The sequence below is a fragment of the Poecilia formosa genome, unplaced genomic scaffold (assembly GCF_000485575.1).
Source record: "Poecilia formosa unplaced genomic scaffold, Poecilia_formosa-5.1.2 Scaffold54, whole genome shotgun sequence".
Taxonomy (NCBI): domain Eukaryota; kingdom Metazoa; phylum Chordata; class Actinopteri; order Cyprinodontiformes; family Poeciliidae; genus Poecilia; species Poecilia formosa.
The window spans coordinates 427,170-447,525 of NW_006799993.1; the positions used below are offsets into that span (position 1 = coordinate 427,170).

The 20,356-nt window shown below is 38.0% G+C and overlaps 1 long non-coding RNA gene across 1 annotated transcript in view; it reads left to right on the forward strand.

The window, feature by feature from the left end:
- The first annotated feature begins 217 nt into the window (after window positions 1-217).
- The window catches only part of LOC103138721 (uncharacterized), a 95,465-nt gene continuing 75,326 nt past the window's right edge, over window positions 218-20,356 (forward strand). Inside the window, exon 1 of the long non-coding RNA XR_001662252.1 lies at window positions 218-491. This is a non-coding gene — a long non-coding RNA (uncharacterized LOC103138721). The remainder of the gene's footprint in view (window positions 492-20,356) is intronic.

Consider the following 20,356-nt stretch of genomic DNA (forward strand, 5'->3'; position numbering starts at 1 on the left):
TTGAACTAGGCGGAGGTCTAAAATCTGCAGGATACCAGCCCTCAGGGAATGAACTTGGACACCACTGCATATAGTCATAAAATGTAGAGGTAAAATATTTAAACAACACTCCATACCAGTAGGTGGCGGTAATGATACTTAATGTTTTGATTTTTTGTTTTGCCAATTGCCATTAAAAATCAAGGAGAAGAAAAAAATATTTGCTAGAAACACTGATGTCAAAAACTGTACAGTCAGTCATCCTATGAGGTTGTGGATGCTCAACAGATGTGCAGACATAAAGGGAGGGAAAAACAACTTTTTTAATTGATCACTTACTTTACAGCCAGCAGGCACCTCTGATCTTAAATTTTAGTGATCACCAGGAAGAAACTTGGCTCTCTTTCACCAGTAGGCACCATCTGGTGGACAACAGAACCTCAGCTTCAGGGGGCTACCCACATCCCGGAGGACGCCACCCAAAGACACAAGCAAGAGGCTGATCATAAAAGGTATTTACTTTACACTCTGAGAGAACCCCATCATTTTCTGATTGTATATATTTTTTTTATGCACAGCATAGTCTATCTATTTGTCTTGTGTTCTGCATTTTGATAGTTTTATTTATTTGAAACTCTTCTTCTGGCATTGTTTATCTCTTTTAAATAGCCAAAATATAAAAAAAAAAGTTATGGGTTTAATTGTCCCAGTGAAACCATTGGCACATGAATTCAGCTCCAAAAAAAGAGTCTAAAAGGGAAGCAGGTGGTTGTAATGAAAAATTACAGTGGAATGCCAAGGAAAACAGTGTAGCTCCCAAAATCTGAAAAATAGTAGAGACAAAGAGTGTCATCTTATCTTACTTCAGGTTGTCAAACAAAAACAATGTTTAACGTATTTCCTTTAAAAGTGATTCTTCCTCTAAGTGACATTTGAAAGATTTGATAATTCAAGATTGTGTTTAAGATGTGATTGTGAGTCTTTTTAATGCTTTTGTGTTTTGGTCTGAAAGAGGTCTTTCCAAGTTAAACAATAAATTATCCTTAAGCTAAATTATAATTAAAACTGAAGTTATATTTGGGGATTATCAAAAGAGAAGCACTTTCTTGCTGACTGTGTAATGCACAGGAAAGTCACAGGATCTCATTAAGGATGCATTGCAATCTGTTCACACACCGGCCATAAAATACTTAATACATGTAAACTGCCTTATTGTCCACATATAGTACATTTTAAACGAAAAGCCTCATCGGGATGTAATCTGAAGTCTGTCAGTGACTCTTTATTTGTGAAACAATTTACCTAATGCAGATTGCTTATGGAGGAAGCCACCTGTGAAGGCTTTGAAAGATTTTTGGACACATTTATATGATTATTATTAAACATTCAGTTTTGGCTTGAATGATTTCAGTTTTTCAACATCTATTTGCTTTTTTGATCCTCATGCTTTCACTCCAGGACGCTCTTGATGAAATAAGACTTTAATTTAGGCCTATGTTTTGGTACTATAAAATAATTGGAATGCATATCTGTAACATTGTTCATGAAACATCGGATTTTTATTTTTTCCCCAGAGCTTTGATTGCTCTGTGAGGAACCTTTATGCATTGAATAAAGCTGTCTGCCAAGATGAATGGCTTCATACATGTTGACGACCTTTAAATGTGATAAATTTTTCCTCTCATTTGTTTTCTCACTTTGAAAATGAAAGCCAAATTGTAATGCTCTGTCCAGGGTTTAAAAACAGCAGCTGATGCCTGTGAGAAATTGCCAGATAACAAAATTCAAACAAGATAGTCATTATTTCTGTAGGGCAGATGTGAAACTATTTGTTCAATAACAATTCAACTTTTAAAAGAAAAAAAAAATTGGCTTTGCAATCATTCTTTCCATATTGCATGAAGTTTTGTTATAATTCTCCAAAGACGCACATTATTTTTAGCAATTATTTATACTTTAACAGTTCCTTGGAAGAGTAGTAGTAGCAGCAGAACATTTTCTGTATCCTTCAACAGATTTGTACCTCAATACAATCCTGCTTCAGAGGTCAACAGAGAATCCCTTTGATTTCACGCCTGGTCTTTGTGCTTATATGCAGGTGAGTGGCTTTGAATAAACTCCAGTCAACTGAATATACTTGCAGATAGATTCCATTCAAGTTGTAGAAACAACTCAAGGGTGATCAGTGAGAACAGCTCAATTGTTACCTTCATGACAAAAGTTGTGAATTCTTGTGTAAATGTGATATTATCGCTGATATTTATAGATTTTTTTTTTTTTTTTTTTTGGTTTTTGTTTTCAGAGGGGAATTTATGAATTTTGAGGAAAGATATTAATCTAATCTAATTTGGAATAAGGCTGCTACATATAAAGCTACTGTGCATCTTCAAATATTACAATAAGTCAGAATTGTGCGTCGTTTTTGTCTGTCACTTTGTGCAAGTTGTCAGGCCCTTTCTCTTTAGGCACTTCCGTTAGAGCAGCGAGTGTCCCCTTCATTTGGTTTGCTGAGACGCAGTGTATTGTCTGCAGACACTTTCCGAAGCACCCCACTGGTGACAGCCCAAACACTGTCTTTGTGTTCACTCTCTGTCTCACACATTATTAAGAGTGGGATTGGTGCTGGTTGTTGACAGGAGCCTGTCAGGACTTGTAATTTCTCAAGTGGAATACATGCAACTGAAAGGGTTAATTACTCCAAAAAAAAAAAAGAAAAAAAAAAGACCCCTTCTTGCCTCACAATTCCCGTCGCAGCCAATCACGTCCAAGACGTGTACAAATCAAACGTGTGATGGCAGCTCTGCTGCGTGGCGACAGTTGCTGTGATGGCGGCTTGGCTGGCAGGATGTGCACGTCCTGCTGTTTGTCTCTTTGAGTTGGTTGGCAGGCTGGTGGTGCAGTCCCCCCTTTCTCTTTTACTGCTGTTCATTCATAGCCAGAGGATAATAAATGTGTTCTTTGAATTACCAACAGACTGCATCGGCCTTGCTTGTGTTTGTGCTTCATTAAAGCTTGGAGTCGTAAAAATGGAAGCCGTTTGTCTGCTGTTCAAACACTAACACAGAAGTAGGTTAATATTTAATCCAAGTAATTAGATGGGAAAACGCAGTATAAACTGGGCTGACGATTGTTTATAATTGTGAGAAACTTTTTATTACTGATTTGATTAAGCCAGAGATGGCTTGACAACCTTCCTGAGGAGTACTCCTCCTCCTCCTCTTCTCCCTTTGCAGGTGAAGAAGGGTGTATGGCACCGCAAACCTGAAAGAATAATGGGGGATATGGAATATAAATGGAACCAAAAGGAGGAAGACCCTTTGCCTTACTGAGTTGCCAAAAGTTCAATGAGATTGTCAACATTTGGTTGGGAAATGTTTTCGTTTAGTTTGTGCACTGTGGAAGTTATGAAAACTTAAATCCCTAAAATACCATTGGTCGGTTTTCAAAATTAAGCAAAATGCTGATCAGCAACTATAGGAAGTGCTTGATTTCTGTAACACTTTTAAAGATTATTTTTATTGATTTGAGATTTTTTTTGGGATAAAATGTAAATAGAACAATCTATAAAATTTTCTAATGAGAAACAAACATCTTAGAGTACGCTCCTGGGAGATTCAGCTATCTTGACATTTTGTTAGTATTTGACCAATACTTTATCAAAACACTTAAATACACTATAGTAACTTTATTTTTTCGTGGACACATTTGGCTTCGGTTTTTCTTAAGCAAGCTTCAGAAATAATGAAGACAGCTGCAGGATTAATAACAGTCTGCAGAACGTTAAGGCACATACGAACTATGTTTGCTTCTTGGAGGAGACTCGCGGTTCTCAGTGGCATATTTTAACCGTGAGCTGAATTAATATAAAAGGAAAGGCATCAAGAAATTGATTCAGCATAAATGCGGTCACCTAGTAAATGTCATAATTTATGAAGTTTACATGATGTAATCAACAAAACTTAAAAAGGTGTCAGTTTTTCTTTTTCTTTTTTTTTTAGTTGCCAGGACAAGACAAACTTTGATGATCTTTTGTTTTAGACCTTAAATGATCATTTTTAACCAAAGTATTCATGTAGTTTAAATATTATGGTGACCTGCAGTCAAAGCTTGTTAATAACATCCATCATGCTGCTCTCTGAACTGCTTTTATGTAGTTTGCTTTAGACTAGTGTGACCTTTTTCCCTGCATCAGATTCACAGATACATTTTCTCACATCAGGTGCGCAACCTGTGATTACGGCCGCAACGAGCAGAACTGCTTAAACAGGCAGATATGACCGTGACAGACTGGAATACAGCAGGGAAGGCATACATTTTTGAATTGTATCTGTAAATTTGTGAATGACGTACTGTTAATGTGAAACAATAACTTTATGATTTAGGAATATCATAGACTCCGGGGATGACATTTATTCTACTGGAGGAACACGCTATTATTTTCCTTTATGATTATTTGCCTCTGTGGAGGCCCATATGGAAGATGGTAAAGTTTGCATATTCCCTGATGCATTAAGATCTGAGTTGCAGGATTTTTTTTTTTATTATATTATTATGCTTTTTATGTTCGATGCTACAGAATTTACATCGGTGATGCTTTGGGTGCTTGCCATGGTAAGAATAATTCTTACAGTAAACAACAAAATCAGCATTATATCACTGAAATGTCTGTTTCTTTCCCAAAAGAAGAAAAGAGCATTGTTCAGGAGGGCAATGGAGAGATTATGTTTGGTGCCAATTTCCCCAAGGTAATGTTCATTGTGTTTTAGTATATGTTGTTCCATAGCAACCAACATGAAAAGCTTTTATTGATTTTCCTCAGAAGCAAATTAGGCCTCACCCAGGAGCAGACATGCAATTCACTCTTGGCGGCTTTTGTTGCACCGTGAGCAACCTTCAGCAGATATTTCTTCTCCTCTGTAATTACCACAGGTTACCTGAATGGCATGTCGCAGAGTGAGCTGCCCTCATAATTACCTGTCAGCAGTTTTAAGGTTTTGCTCATTGATTAGATCATGATCGCTAACAGGACGTGAAATCTCGCTGTCTTGCATTTATATAGGTAACAATAAATCCAGGTTTTATATCACCAGCAGAGACTGCTTGCGTTTTTCTACTCAAATGGGCAAAATAAACCATGTTGGAGAATAACATTATTGGAGAACAGCAGGAGATCTTTTCAGTTTGCTTGAATTTCTTTTTTTTGCCGGATTTTGCCAGAAATATGACCACTGATCTTGGGCTAAATTTACTTCGGAGTTTTTAAAAGAACCTGAATGAGACGTACCGCATGTCAGTTCAAAGCAGATTTATCCGTGTAGTGTCGAACAATAAATGTCATCTGGAGACACTTTACAAAACTCGGCGGTCCAATCTAATAAAGTGACTACATAGGTCCAAAATCAGTTTAGATCAATCCATTTCATTCCAGTCAAATAATATAGTTTTCCAGAGTAAATTACAATAGAGTGGTACTCTTTCCATTTTCAGAAGGGTTAGGAATGCTTTTGCATGGTACTGTAAATTATGTTAAAATCAAGAAGCAAAATGTTACATGGCGGAATTGCACTCGGCATTGTGTTTTGTTCATTATATCAGCAAAATAGCAATGAAAATCTACTAAAACAAATTGGCATTAGAGCAGTACAGCTGGCAAACAAAATATTCTAACGACGGATAACTCTTGCTCATTACCTAATGTCTTAAACAGATTAATGTGCAAAATTGTTTATTGATTTATTTACAAAAGCCTGTTAATCCACAAGCAAACAAAATCTTTCAGAGTCTTAGCCGTTGTGGCGTTTTAATATCGCAAAGGGATTAGGAGGATGATTGCTGTGTATTAGTTTATATCTCTTAGAGAATTATATTGTGCCATTTTAAAAACCTTGAAAAAATGAATAATTTTATATCACTGCCTAATCAAACCTGAAGAAAGAAACAGTGCACCAAATATTCAGATACTTACTACTGTGGCTCCTTTGTTCAGTTGCATCGTGTCTTAGGGAATGCAATGAATCTAGGTGGACAGGTGGGTCTGTAGCCACAGGCATGTGAACCTGAAGCAGCTCTGTGATCCAGACCTTGTGCCTGGGAGACTTGGCGGATGTGCAGCGGTCTCTCCCCTTCCCTCCATCTCTACTGCTCCCCAAACACAGTTGTTCATGAATATGGATGGCAAGCAAAGGCTCCCTGGCATCATTAATGTGCCACAAGCCCATATAAATCACATCACCATAAAATCTCCAAATGCTCTGATAGGGAAGGTAACAACTAGCTGGAGTTAACACGACAAATAATTTATGAAGATAAAAACCGAGTGGGGTGTTGGTTAGCGTCTTGTTCCACGGTTTGATTAGTCCCTAAATGACTTTGCAGTTGTGTAATGGGTTTAAAAGCCGTAGATAGCTCGTGTTACAAGGTCGGCCGCAGTCACACCCGCGCGTCTTTACTGAGATGCTGAAAAGCACTTGTGCACAGATGACACAAAATCCACACAGCATTGGGAAAAAGATCCAATCTTTAGTTTAATGAAAGACATAAAACATTATACTGTCTCCAATGTGGTAAACTATTACAATAGCGTTTCCTTACAAATCGTATAATCACTTTATGTTATGGTACATAAAATAGTGTAAACTATAAGTGCAGGTAACCGGAATTAAGTCCTAAGTGTGTAAGGGTATTTTGAATTGCTAGTAATTGACAGGATGTATTCAATGGCGTGGAAAAAAAGTTTGCAGGCGGTAAATGGTGCTTGTCGTGTCAGTTTGTCGAAACAAAGACGAGTTCTGACAGGGGAGTCAAGTGTGCAAAACCAGGACCCATTTCAAAGCAGATATTTTCCAACCTGAAGTGACCCCAGTCTTTGTTTCTATTTTGTTCTTTGATTATTTTTTATTTCTCTTCCCATTATTTTATTTGACTTTACATTTCATTACTTTAACAGCATGCATCATGCACATCATTCAGCCACATTTCATTTTAGCATCACCTGAAAAGCAGGTGGACTGAAGACGCTAAAAGTGGATCGCTTCTTCCACGACGGTCAGTAACTTTGTGTCTGGTTCACAGTGATGACTGCATCAAAACGAGCAGGTTACTCAGAGTAGATCCGCTTCTCTTCCACGTCAAAAAGAGTGGGGAGATGGTTTGGGAATCTGAGGAAGATGCCCACTGGGGAATTCCCTTTTGGAGGGTCTCCAGGCAAGGAGATCCTAAGGCAGAATCAGAACATGCCAGAGCCACTGTGTCTCCCTTCTGGCTAAGAAACTCCTTAGTTTCTTAGCCAGAATGAAGGTGTCACTGAGGCAAGGGAAATCTGCGATGTATGTTTTCCCTACAAACTAAGGCCACTCTTCTACGTTCTTTTGAATTCAGTGTAAACAGGAGGAAGTTTATTTGGAAGAAATGCTATAACCCTCACCCATATTCAGTGTCTACTGTATGGTAAGTTTTACTACTAGATTATATCACCTCTTCAAAACACCACATAGGCTCGATGAAAGGAAATGCTGTGTTTGATGGATGAGTCCTCTCCACTCAAACTCAGCCATAAATATGAAGTGCTTCAAGCACCTCCTCTCTTCTCAGTAACTTCAGTCAAAGTTCCTTGCAGGGGGTCTGCAGTGAGTTCTGGGGGATAAAGGGGGGTGGCTGCCATAGTGCCATCTCTCTTCAGTTTTCCCTTTGAAAGAAGCCATGTAAAATTCATTGTTTTCACCCTGCAAAAGATGGATCAAGATTTCTGAAGCTCATCTCTAAGGTGAAGAGAGAGATGGTGGCAGGTCTTTGTGCTGGGATGTTTTTCTTCTATCTACCATATTTTCCAATAAAAGCTAGTATCCATGATTCAAATTCTCAGATAATATATTTCATAATCAATTATAGAAGCTGGTTGTTTTATTTAAAAGAGTTAAAATTATTTTTTTTTTATATTTCAGGGTTGCAATAGACATTGAAAAGTTGAGACAAATGCATGTTTCCCATTGTGTGTTGCTATTTTTTTCAGGAGCTAGGAACTGTGAAAAGCTGCATTGCATCTGGTTGTGCTTGCTCTAAATTATTTGCAAAATATTCCATTACAGTGATTGCAAAATGATTTAAATCTCCTGAACTCTTTTTTTTATATATAACAGCCAAGAACAACAATCAATATTTTCACAATTTCATATCAAAGACCATCACAAAGTGGTACCAAATTGTAAAAAGGAAATAAATATATACATATGTGTATTATTATTATTATTATTATTATTATTATTATTATTATTATTATTATTTATTTTTACATAACAGAGCATTGGATGTCTGTGGCATGTATTTCTATTCAATCTGTCTGAGCTACTACTTTTTTGAGAAGCTCTTTTCACTTGTGGTGTTGTGGTGCAGGTTCTTTGTCTAGAGACTGACATTTACGCATTTCCTCAAATTCAGTCAGATTGGCTGGAAAGCATCTGTGAAGGTCAGTATTTCAAGTCTTGCCATTTATTTAATTAAGGCAAATTCTAATCTTGTCTGACTGGGGCAGTTTTTTTATTTCTATTTTTTTTTCAGGTCTTTGCCATGTCGGCTACAAGGCTTGTGCCAAACTGATTGCTTGTTTATATTTTACTTCATTAAAGGCTAAAATTGTAGATTGTGCAATTCATTCCGGGGATGTTATTGAATAATTGAATCACTGTTTAAACTACTGCTCAACTTTATTCCACACGCTGTTTGTTTTCCAAATAAACCTTTCAGCTTACATTTGAGTTTATTTCTGTGTACCAGAACACCCTTTCAGATTTTTAATTGTTAAAAAAAAAATCTTCAAAAGAACTTCCCATCATGCAGTTGAATAGATCTGGTTGCTTCTCCAAGGCACTGTATGTTTTTAATTTGTATTTTACACATCTTTAAATTAATACTGCAAAAATAGTTTTAATCACAACCAACATTTGGCTAATTGTTTAATGTGTGTGTGTGTGTGTTATTGTGCAGCTGGCTGCTGTGCAACCATGGTAATGAGTGTTTTATTATTGGGTGTGCTGCTTCTTTCTTCATGTTTGATCAGGCAGTGAATTCCTCGGAGACTCTGTTTACGAGCAAATCCTCCGTTTAAAACGATAGAAACCAGCAAATTTGCTGAAAATGATACCCCCTAACTCAATTAAGACAATTTTAGAGCAATCCTTGCCCACTTTATTGCAAATTACATTAGCTGAAGCCATATTCGGTTATTAAGCAGATGATGTAATTACAACTACAGGTTGGCTGTTAAAGCTATTATCAAGCTGAGTGAATATTCCCTGATCAAATTAGGATGGTGAACTTCAACCCCTCTGCTTTGTCTAAAACAAGATTTATCTTTGCAGGCCATGGCTACTCCTCGATTTACCCTTGACTTGTCTCTCACAGCGATATTGGTTTCCAATGATCTCTCACTGGCTTCTCTTAAATCTAACTTTGTCATGACTTGAGTCCATTAAATTATCTGCTTTCAAACCTTAACATGCATGATTTATCACTACAGCTGAACAATCAGATGTTTGACTATGTCATAGCGGAGACGTATTTAGGGAAAATTGTTCCCAAAAGAGAAATAATTAATAATAATTTGGTATATTCTCTTCTCCAACCATTACTGCTTCAATAGAGAAGGTGAACAAGTCATGTTTTCATTGTCAGGTGGTTTTACTCCCGGATAGGGGTCATTATTATTGCCCTGGGTGAGGATTATGGGAGACCTAACAAGATATACATTTGGGTGAAGATGTAGGTAAAGGAAGGCTGGGCATGAATTGACTTCCTAAATGTAATTACACCCACTCAAGGGAGCGAAGGAGACAGAGATGGGCTGGGGATTTGAGGGTGGGATGTGACAGCCTCACAATAGACAGCAGAGGACTGTCAGCAGACCTGCCTCTCAGGGTGAGGGTCCCCCTCATGGCCTTGGGACCCAAGCAGTAGATTAAAACATCCTGGCCTGGGGGCCTGGATCTGGCAAATCAAAACATGGCAGAGAAGTTGACATTCAAATAATAGGTCACAAGGAAGATGCATATTACTCATTGGTATTCTAGTGCTCTGCTAAGCACAACCGCAGGATCAGCTTCCATTCATTTACTGAAGCAGATTTAAATAGCTCTGTGATGCTCCATTCCATGTTTAACGTTTTGAAGACTTTAGTAATCTGTTGGTATAAAAGTAGAAGCTACAGAGTGCCCACTATGTGGATGGCACTCCCACCCACAAAATGAATGCAAAGATTGGAAAAGAAAAGCTCTTTGATGAGGGGCAGGACCCAGCCCCCCCCGCCCCCAATCACACTTCTTCCCTCCCTTCTCATCTTCCTTGCCCTGTGGAGTTAATCTGACTGAGGGGGGTGGGCAGCATCAGTCAATTTACACATGCAGCAGCAGCTTCTCGTGCACGGTGCCGTCTACTCCGTCATGCCTGTGTACTCCCCCCCTTCCAGCTCTTTATGTGTAGACTTGTTTTCCCACATCTGTGTGTGCAGTATTTCTTTCTGCATGCATTATAGAGGAAGCCTATCATGTACAGTGAGGTGGAGGAGAGTCCAGCCACAGAAGGTGCGATGAGTGAGCGTAAAGGCTTCAGGAGGGGTATAAGGAGAGCTCGTGAAATTCAAACTACCGGTACACAAATTTCTTGTCAAAGTGAAGATTGTCTTGCGAAGCACTATAGTGTGATTGCAATAGTATGTTGGCAAAATTCTTGTCAGTCACTCTGGAGTCCATGCAGAACAGAACAGAGTTTTGTGTATTTTTTTTTATCAACATTGTTTTAAACTAAAACAATCTATCTTTACCAATCATGATGCCAAATAAGGATAAGTAAGGTGAAGAATTATTGAGGCGATCTGGTCAATATTTTTGTTGAAGCAGAAAGAATATACCTCTGTGTACTTATGTGTACAATTTTTGCAAGTCATCTCATCATTGCAACAATACTGCATATTTTATATTTTTCTGATATTAAGCAGCCATAGTTTTTGAGTTCACATCTATCTAAAACGATTCTTGTGACTTTATTCTAAACCATCCAAACACCTGTACTTTTGTGTATGTTGTCTTTACTGTAAAGCCACAAAAGACAAAGTGTTTATTTTCACCAAAGCTTTTTCAGCAATATATAAGTAAAGGGATATGTTTTATCCACACTAAAATTGTTCATCTTAGGTGCTAATAAGTAGCCCATCATTGTGAGTCTACCAGAACAAAAGTATGTTGTTCATTTTTTAGTAATTTTAGTCTTGCCATTAAGAAGCCATGGTTCTGCTTCCTGCTGCTGTTTGCTCGATAAAACCTCCAAAGTGATTTCTCACAGTTTGGGAGGAAATCCAAACAATGTGGCCCATCAATTTTTCTCCACCAGGCTTGGCTAGATCCATTAAATCAAAGTTCATCTCAGTCTGACGTTAATTATTTAATGAATGGCATCTGGACTTTGTGTGGCTGTGCATGCCGCTGAGCTGAGGCACACACAGAGCCATTTGTGGCTGTGCACGCACCATCTGAGATGTTTGTTGTTTATTGCATTTGTTAAAAATGTGTATTTTTCCAATAGAGCATGGAGGACAGCCTGTTTTGTTCTCTGCAACCTAATTAGAACATCGAAACCTCATAGATTCATATGTAGAGATAGTCCTCTTTTTCAGATTTTTAGGCCAGTCTCTTCTAAGCTGCTGGTCAAAGGTGAAGGAGAAAAGACCCCTCCTCATTTACACAATGATGCTTCAGCACTTTGCGCGCCTCCCCATGTCAATAAGAGCCTGCCACCACCTCGAGCAGCCTGTCAGAGTCAATAGACTTAACTGACATGACATGTCCTGCACCAGGGATTGAATTACAGGCCACTTCTCTGCCATGATTGTCTTGCTGTCATACCCGTGTTAATCTTGTTGTGGGCGCTGTCCATCACATCGTCATAGGATGCAACAAAGAAATAAAAGAGCAAATTATATATTTTTTATATTGTTTTAGGAAATCCATTTGGTACTGTTGGTAAAGGAGCTTTAACTTCTATGGCAAAATAGATTAGATTATGGTCAACATGAGAATCTCAAAAATGTTACAAGCAGTTTTTATCAATCATATTTTTTATTTTAAAACATAAACTCAAACCGAACGATATAATAAACACCTTCTGAGTTCAATAGTAGCATTCTGACACTAGCTGGTTGATTAGTCTGCTTGAGTCTTGAGCTTGCAGTCAGCTGCTTAATTAAGAGTGATGCAGGACCAGGAAAGAACCCAGCAACACTCTTCATCTCTCTGGAGAATCCCAAGGTGTACTACCAGGCACGTATGGTCATCTCAACCAGTTCTTGGTCTGATACTTGTAGCAAGAGTTCTCCATATCATCTTTCAGTGTTTCAAATAAGTGTCTAAACATCTACTTATATTTTGCCACTAAATAGTTTTCTTTTGACAAAAAAACTTTATTTGTAACCATAGAAAGGGGCCAACGTTCAGCTGGTGCAATACCCCACATCATCATAATTATGATAGTTCCTTCCTGTTGACTCCAAAGGCTCTTTACATGTCAGAAAAGTGTAATTTGAAAAATAACTTGAGACAAAAAAACACAAATGGCAGATGTCATTTATGTTATGTACTTGCAATATTTTTTTTCTGGCTCTAAAATGTAATCATGCAGGTCCTTTAAATTGGGGTATATTATAGGAAGCTGCAGCAAGGTGGGGTGGACCAGAATAACATGCACAAATATCTGCAGTATAAATATGTATCACTCCATGAATAAACTATTTATGTAATGTATACAGTATTTTCATGTGCTCAAGCTGCTGCACCACATTTTCAGTGAATGATTACTTGGAATGTGCAGTATGCAGTAATTGCCGTGAAGAGGTGCTGTGCACTGAATTATAATTGCTGGGTGTGAATAAATACTCACTAGAGATCTGAATTGTAAGGTATTTTCATGTAATAACTGATATTTACAGTAAACTCTAGTGCTGGTATAATTCACCCTATATAAAAATATCAGCTGAGTTCAGCTTCTAAGTTTGCTCAAGATTTAGAAAACACAGCATTACAAACAGGGGATTCTGCCTTACGAATATATCAACACTAAGAAAACCTACCAATACACAATATAATACTTGATATTCACAGCCTGGGATGCTTCAAATATAGATTTTTTTTTCTGGTGTTTTTATGCAAAACAACAAAACAACAAACCTGCTGGCTACAGTGCAAAAAGTGAAAGCACAGAGTACAGCTGTAAGCCTGTTCAGTGTCTATTCTGTGTTTTTCCACAGAATTTGCATCAGTTCCCACATAAGCCAATGGTAAACGTGTGGTTTCCTGCAATATAAAAACGCTTAAACTGCACTCAGCAGTATAAGGTTGCTCTCTCATCTAATCAGAGTAAATGCCTCACAAGTGTAAATTTCCTTTTACAGCCTGTCAGGCCTCAGGAAAATACACAGCAGCACAACTTCAGAGGAACTCCTTGACGGCTGTAATTCACCTGCCGCGGTTTTCAAAACCTCGTAGCTCACCTTGGCCCTCTCGTCTTTGCCTGGCCTGGCACGTGTTATTTAACGTGGAGATGAATGGTCGTTTGGGCGCTGCTCGTGTGTCACGGCGTAAGTTGTGATAAATAACACGAGCTGGGCTGACGACGCACGGGACAGTAAAGAGTAGAGATGCCAACATCTACGCGGGCTCATCCCAGCGCGGTGTAATTTTGCAAGTCGTTAAATCACTGCCAGAGAAATATGACTCCAAGGTTATTGAGCGTCGTCGCGTGAGTGATAGAGATGATGACGGGGGGACGCACCAGCCCGAGTTTCCCCACAAATGAGATTCAACAGCGTGTCATCTCATTGGCCGTACCCGAGGAGCAGAATGAGAACCGTTTGAATAGAACTGAATTGTGTCCGCAAATTCAATGTTTGAAAGATTTTGAGAATCTTACAGGCGTCTGTGAAAGTTTTCACATCGCATAAACTTTTTCACATCTTTTTTTTTCATTTCAACCACAAGCTTCAGTGTGTTTCGACCTGGATTTTGTGTGAGAAGAAGCTTAAAGTAGTGCATAAGCGAATGTGTTTTGAAATGTGTTTAAAACATTCAAAGCTTGTTACTTTGTACATTTCAAGTTGGATTGAACATTTCATGGTTACAAAGATTATATTGCACAAGATTTGATTTTAGGGTTTTAAAGTGAAGCGCACTGAATACATAGAAGCGCAACACGTTTCAGATTTTTCATTTGTAAAAAATATTTAAACCATGTATAATCTTTTTTCTCCCACCTCACAATTAGGCACTACTTTGTGTTGGTCTCTTAAATAAAACGCATTGAAGTTTGTAGCTATAACATGATAAAATGTGAGAATGTTTAAGGGATATATATATGTTTTGACAAGAGACTGAAAGATTTTTATTTATTCATTTTTTTTACTACTTGAAAGTCTCTGTTTCTGGGAATGTGTGTTTGTGTTTTGCTGGGCACTGCTTTTCTCCTACATAATAGAGAGGAAAACAAAAAAGGGGTGAGGTGATAGGGTTTGGTTGTAAAGTGTGAGGAGAAGAAGGCGGGGTGTGCCATCCAATTTGTGATGGACCAGATGCTGTAGCCTCCAGCGAGGTATTTTACCCCAAACGGTACCTGTAAAAACTCCATCTGTTGAAATAGAGCCTGGAATATGTCAGCTTTAGCTGAGGGCTCTCTTGCTGTGCTCAAGCTGACTGTCTGGCTCGGTGTTGTCAGCTGTACCCCATGGGCTCAGAGGGAGAGAGAGAGACAGAGAGAGAGAGAGAGAGAGAGGGAGATGCTGCGGTTGCAGTCTGACAGCAGGGCTGTGGCAGCTGCAACCTGAATCAAGAACGAGACATGAAAGGGGGCTGGGGTCCTAACATAACATGGATCCAGGGTTGTTGAATGTCAGGATGTTTGGAGAGACTGCAAATACCCTTTTCGTTTAAATGTCGCAAAAAGGTGCCATAACTGTATAGCTGCAACATTTGCTCTTTCCTTTGAAAACAATGGCCAGTAAGCCACTGGCCAAATGTGACGGCTGCCAATCTGTCCTCTCATGTTAGGGACAAGTCAAAAGTTCATAGTACATGGCAGTCTGGCATTTGGTTTGAAACATGTTATGCATCCACACCAGCTAGTATTAAAATGAGTCAAAAAGTTTTGAAGTGACATCTGGACTTATCTTTACCTCAGATTTGTTTGGTGATGACTTTATTGTGACTTGGAAAACAAAGAGGAGCTGCTGCTGGCTATAAGTACAATATGTGGAAATATGCCATGTTTCAAAAATATTTCTGCTGATAAAAAAACTTGGATTATATAGTGGAAGCCAAATTAGCACAACACAGTTTTATCAAGGTAAAACTGTTTTAAAATCTACAGATGTTTAGCTACAAATGACAAGCATCAGTAGGTATTCTCTGCCACAGCAGACAGCCTGACTAATAGACCAGCTCTTTTGTTATACTCAATGGTATGGAGTAGATTAGCAAAATAATATTCTCAGCAACAAATATTGCTGAGAATCCTAATTAGTCACTTCAGAATGTTATAACAGCTAAACTGAAGACACAAAGGCATAAATGCTTCAAACATTTCCCTAGTTAGATTATTGGATTAAAAAGTGACTAAACAAAAAATGCCTTGTTTAAGGGAATCACTGCACATGTCATGTTTTCAGGGAGCTTGATCCATAGCTGAAGAGCAAAGTGACTGAATGTTGTATCTATGTGATTAGTTCTAGTCCTGGGAACACTGAGTGTAATCTGAGCGGTGTAAATCATTTACAGCATTTCTGTTTAATACCATTTTTTCTGGATCTTGGTGGGTTGTACGTTTGGGTAAATTACAAGAAAGGTTTCATTCGGAAATACTGCAATGAAACCCAAAGGCAACACAATATCTATATTTTATTTCCATTTTGTCTAAGTAAAGATTTCATTTTAAAGTTTCACAGCTACCTTAAGCTCTAGAATCGCGTTTAAAGAAGCATCGTTTTCCCACCCGTGGCGGTACTTTTTGTGTGTCCATGTGTGTCTTATGGAAATAATCAATCCCCACAGCAGTAATCAATGGAGGGCGAAGTATGCGGTAATTTTGCTAATTAAAAGCTGGGGGCATCAGACAACTCTGAGTGTTGGATCCTTGGTTTAGAGGTGGCATAATTATCCGCTATAGCTTGCGAAATGGCTGATGGGGATTTCCTGCCTGGGCTGGAGAGCATTGAATATTCATCAGGCATTGTTAAATGGTGTTTGTAGACATATTTCCACTTCAGGTGATTTACCACTGCTCTTCAGTCACTCATCCAAAGAAACATTAGAGGGGGAAACTCCATAGGCTGCAGCATGGAGAGCATAGTTTAGAGCATGCAGTTGACAAGAATCACATCTTGTCAACATTCAAGCACCAAGAAATGTGATGTCCTGTTTCTCAAAATGAAAAAAACACTAATTAGCAGTCATATGTTGAGACTAAGTAGGCTTAGAGTGAAAGCTCAAATCAAACAGGAACACAAGGGATGAATTATCTCTAATTTAAAGCCGTTTCGATGGTAAACCTGAGCACGGTGGAGCATATGGCAGACAATTCAGCAGTATTTTCATTGCGTTCAAAAACAGACTCCGGCATCACGCCACATTTCAGCCGTGTGCACTTTACTGAAGATAAATATAGCGCAGAACCACAATGAGGGTGTAAATCGCTACATAATTACATTAGCCAGAAAACAAAACCCTGTGTGAAAATTTGCCTCCATATGCGCCTAAAGAGTAACACCTACCTGCTTAATTCACTCAAATATCTGTTTAGCGCTTTAGCCCACTGAATTTGGTTTCATTTTTGGAACATAATGAAGTGTTTCCTAAATATCATTTGCTCAGAGGCTGTGGGTATGCTTAGTAAATGCTAATTTGAGCCAGGAAGAGAGTTAAACATGGTAGACAGGCTGGTGTGATGACATTGCTTTACTCATTGGTGCTTCATCTGGAGCCAAAATGGCATGAAAGACCCGGAATGAGCATATAAATGTTGTATCTCTTTGGAAACATAGTGTTTTAAGATTGATTGAACATTTTAATTTAGTGTTTGTGTCTTTCTGTTTGTGTAGTGATTGTAATTAATTTGCTACATAGTCATTAAAAGTCAATTAGCACAATCCTAACTGAGACTGTTTATATGCATTTAGTTTCTGTCATGTTTACAAAGCAATGACTATTTATAGTCCAAGTACATCTCATTCGTCTTAAAATGCAATATCCAAAACCAACTCTACCCAGAATTTTTTTTGTTTCGCATTCGATAATATGATGTGTATCTGTATTAGAAATGGAAACGATGAATGCTGATTTGCAGCTGTGTGTGTTTTGGCATGAACAATCTGCATTGGTGTGTCAGGAACCAACATCTTTGATCATGTACTAATTAATTTTTCATACAAAATATATTGATAAATATTTCTCCTGATTTGCTGTCGCTTTCTGCTTTTTAACTGGCGAGCCTCAGTAACATGCTAATTTGATTCCACAGGAGGATATCACTGTGGGTAACATGCACTCACGTTTGGATTTCGTCACACAATTTTCCCCACAGATTACGTCAATGTCTGCTTGACCTCAAGGCTCACAATTATGTCTAAATTTTCCGTTTTTTTTTAATTCTTGCAACATCCTCGTGCAGAAGGAGGGATCTAATTGCTAGTCTGAGAGAGACAATAGCCACGTCTGATGTGTTATCTCAAAAACATCATAAAAGCTGATGAAAACACCATTTTATGAACCCAGAATTTCATTTTAACTTTTACCGTGGGGGCTATCTATTCACCATGACAGAATTTAAGAAATGCAAAAAGACAACAGAAGATTTGGTGCAACAATGAACTGAGAAAGGAGAATACTTTTATCTCTATCTTTATTTCCAAATTTGGTAACAAGAATCCAATTTTACCACAGATGAATATTGCATATTTTTTCTTCTTTTGAATAGATTTGCTAAAAAAAAAAAAATATATATTATTCCTGATTAATTCTTTATGAAAAACTTCCTGTTTGGCAGTGCTGAACTGTTTTCCTTGGCATTAAGGTGAGGGCCAGCTGGACTTTAAGTCTTATCTCAGATCTCTCACTCCATCCTGCTGTGAAGTGCTTGTATAATGTCAACTCTTATCCCGTCTTAGTCCCAGCAGGTTTTCTGCACTACCTTCAACTTGACTGGCTCATTTCACAGGAAGAGAGAGTTTGTACGAGAAATTTGAAGGATGCTGAAATGTTTTAATTAAAGGACCTTCTTCAGAGGAGGGAGGCTCAGAGGGTGAGAGCTGGACCATAGGGTGAGGGGCATCTGCCCTCACAAGTACAGAGACAGATGGGCACCTTTGTGGGGTCCTTTTTATGTTAATGAATGTTAAGATCAGATTATTTTTAGAACCTGTAAGCACAAGTGAATAAGAATATGAAAAGAAAAAAGATGGGCGTGTTCCGTTTTGTAACTTTGTGCATAAGTGAAAAGCAACAAAGACCTTGGTACAGAGAGTTTATTACTGTGAAGTGGAAGGAAAGTAAATTATTTTATCATTCATAGAATCTAATTAGACTTTAATTAGGAATCTAATTAAATTCCTAATTTTATTTATTTCTTGTCTTTGAGCTTTTGTAAACCTGTTTGAATTGTTAAGTTTCTTTCCAGTATCCTACCATTCCCAAACCATGATACTGCCACCTACAAATGGAGATTTCACGCCTCTGTGTCGTTTGACTTTTCCATTACACATAAGACATTTAGCTGAAAGATAAATTAATAGACTTCTTTTCTCATCATGCTGACCATCCAGAGCAAATTTACACTGATGCATCCATCCACATTCCTGAATGGGTACACATTTATAAAAACTTTGAGATCTGGACACCTTAATTGGCAGGAAGGAAGGTTGTAAAATAAGTGATGAGCTTAAACTCAGTAAGTTGCGCTGGAGTGTCGTTGTGAAGGGCGCCGAGTGCAAATTGTTGTCACACTTCAGATTTTTATACTTTTCCCTCCACTTGACAATTATGCACCTATTTATATTATCTTTCACAAAAGACAAAATCCCCCAAAATACATTTAAATTTGTGGTTGTATCATGACAAAATGTTGAAGGGGTGCACAATAGTTTTCCAGGACACAGTAGGCCTATAAATGACGTGACCAAAACATAAACATAGACATGCAAGACCAGGATGCTGCATCTCACCAGCAAATCTAAAATTGACATTCATTTTCACAAATGAAATGACTTTTGGCCTTGTAGATATATTGCAGTCTATCATGAGAATGGGCTGTCATTATATTTTGGTTTAATTTTTTCAGGAGATTAGTTCTATCAAAAACAACGAGGGGAACATAATTTCAGTCTTAAGAATAATCATCTTCACGGACTGGAACTGTTTTGTGGTTTTAGGAAATAAAATGAGAAATATGACAATTGCTACCTAAGGAAAAATGACATGTTTTCTGTTTCAAATCATTTTTGAACAAATTAAATGCTAATTTTAGAAGCCTTTGTTGCTCAGGGCACATTCTCCCATTTTGATTCTAATCAAAAGGAATGAGAACATTAGCGATAATTGTGTATATCCTGTTATTTTTTTCCATGTAATACATACTGTATATGGGTGTATTATGTCATTGTTAATTCATGAAAACTTCTGATGAATTATAGATGCCCTCTGAGGCCAGCGCCCTTGTGCCTACATGTGGTATTGAGAGAATAGCAGATCTTATTAGACCAGTTGGCTTTGGTGTCAGACTAGGAGCTCTTTTTGCTGCTGTTGCACATCTCTTACACCCGCCTGTCTGTTTTTCTCCTGCTTTCTGTATAATATGCAGCGTTTCTTTATATAAGGAAGACAAAAATATGTCTTCTTTCGAAATGTGTCAACTTACTTTAATGGTGAAATGCAATCCAAATAAACATCGTTTTGGTTTTGCATTGAAATTATAAATAATTGCTCTATCAAGTAAGATATAATTAGCATACTTGTTAATTATCTCTCGTCATTATATTCTGTTGTGTATAAAATAAGGATAATTAAGGATTTAGAGTGGAAATTATTTCCACTTGTAGGTGAGACTGGCCTCAAGCAAACTGGAGGCTGTGGCCTTTGCATCTTTAAGAGTAATAAGAATAAGAATAATCAAGACCATTATCTCCCTAAGCAAGAGGGGTTTCCTGCCCTTTTCAAGAGAAATTTCCATAAATATAGCTAATTGTTAAGGGGGTGTGGGGGGGACCAGTGCATCTGAAATAATTAAAGGAGAGCGTATGAGGGTGAAGACAATGACGTTAAAGGAGGCTTGAATAATGAAACCATCTTCAGGTGATTTTCTG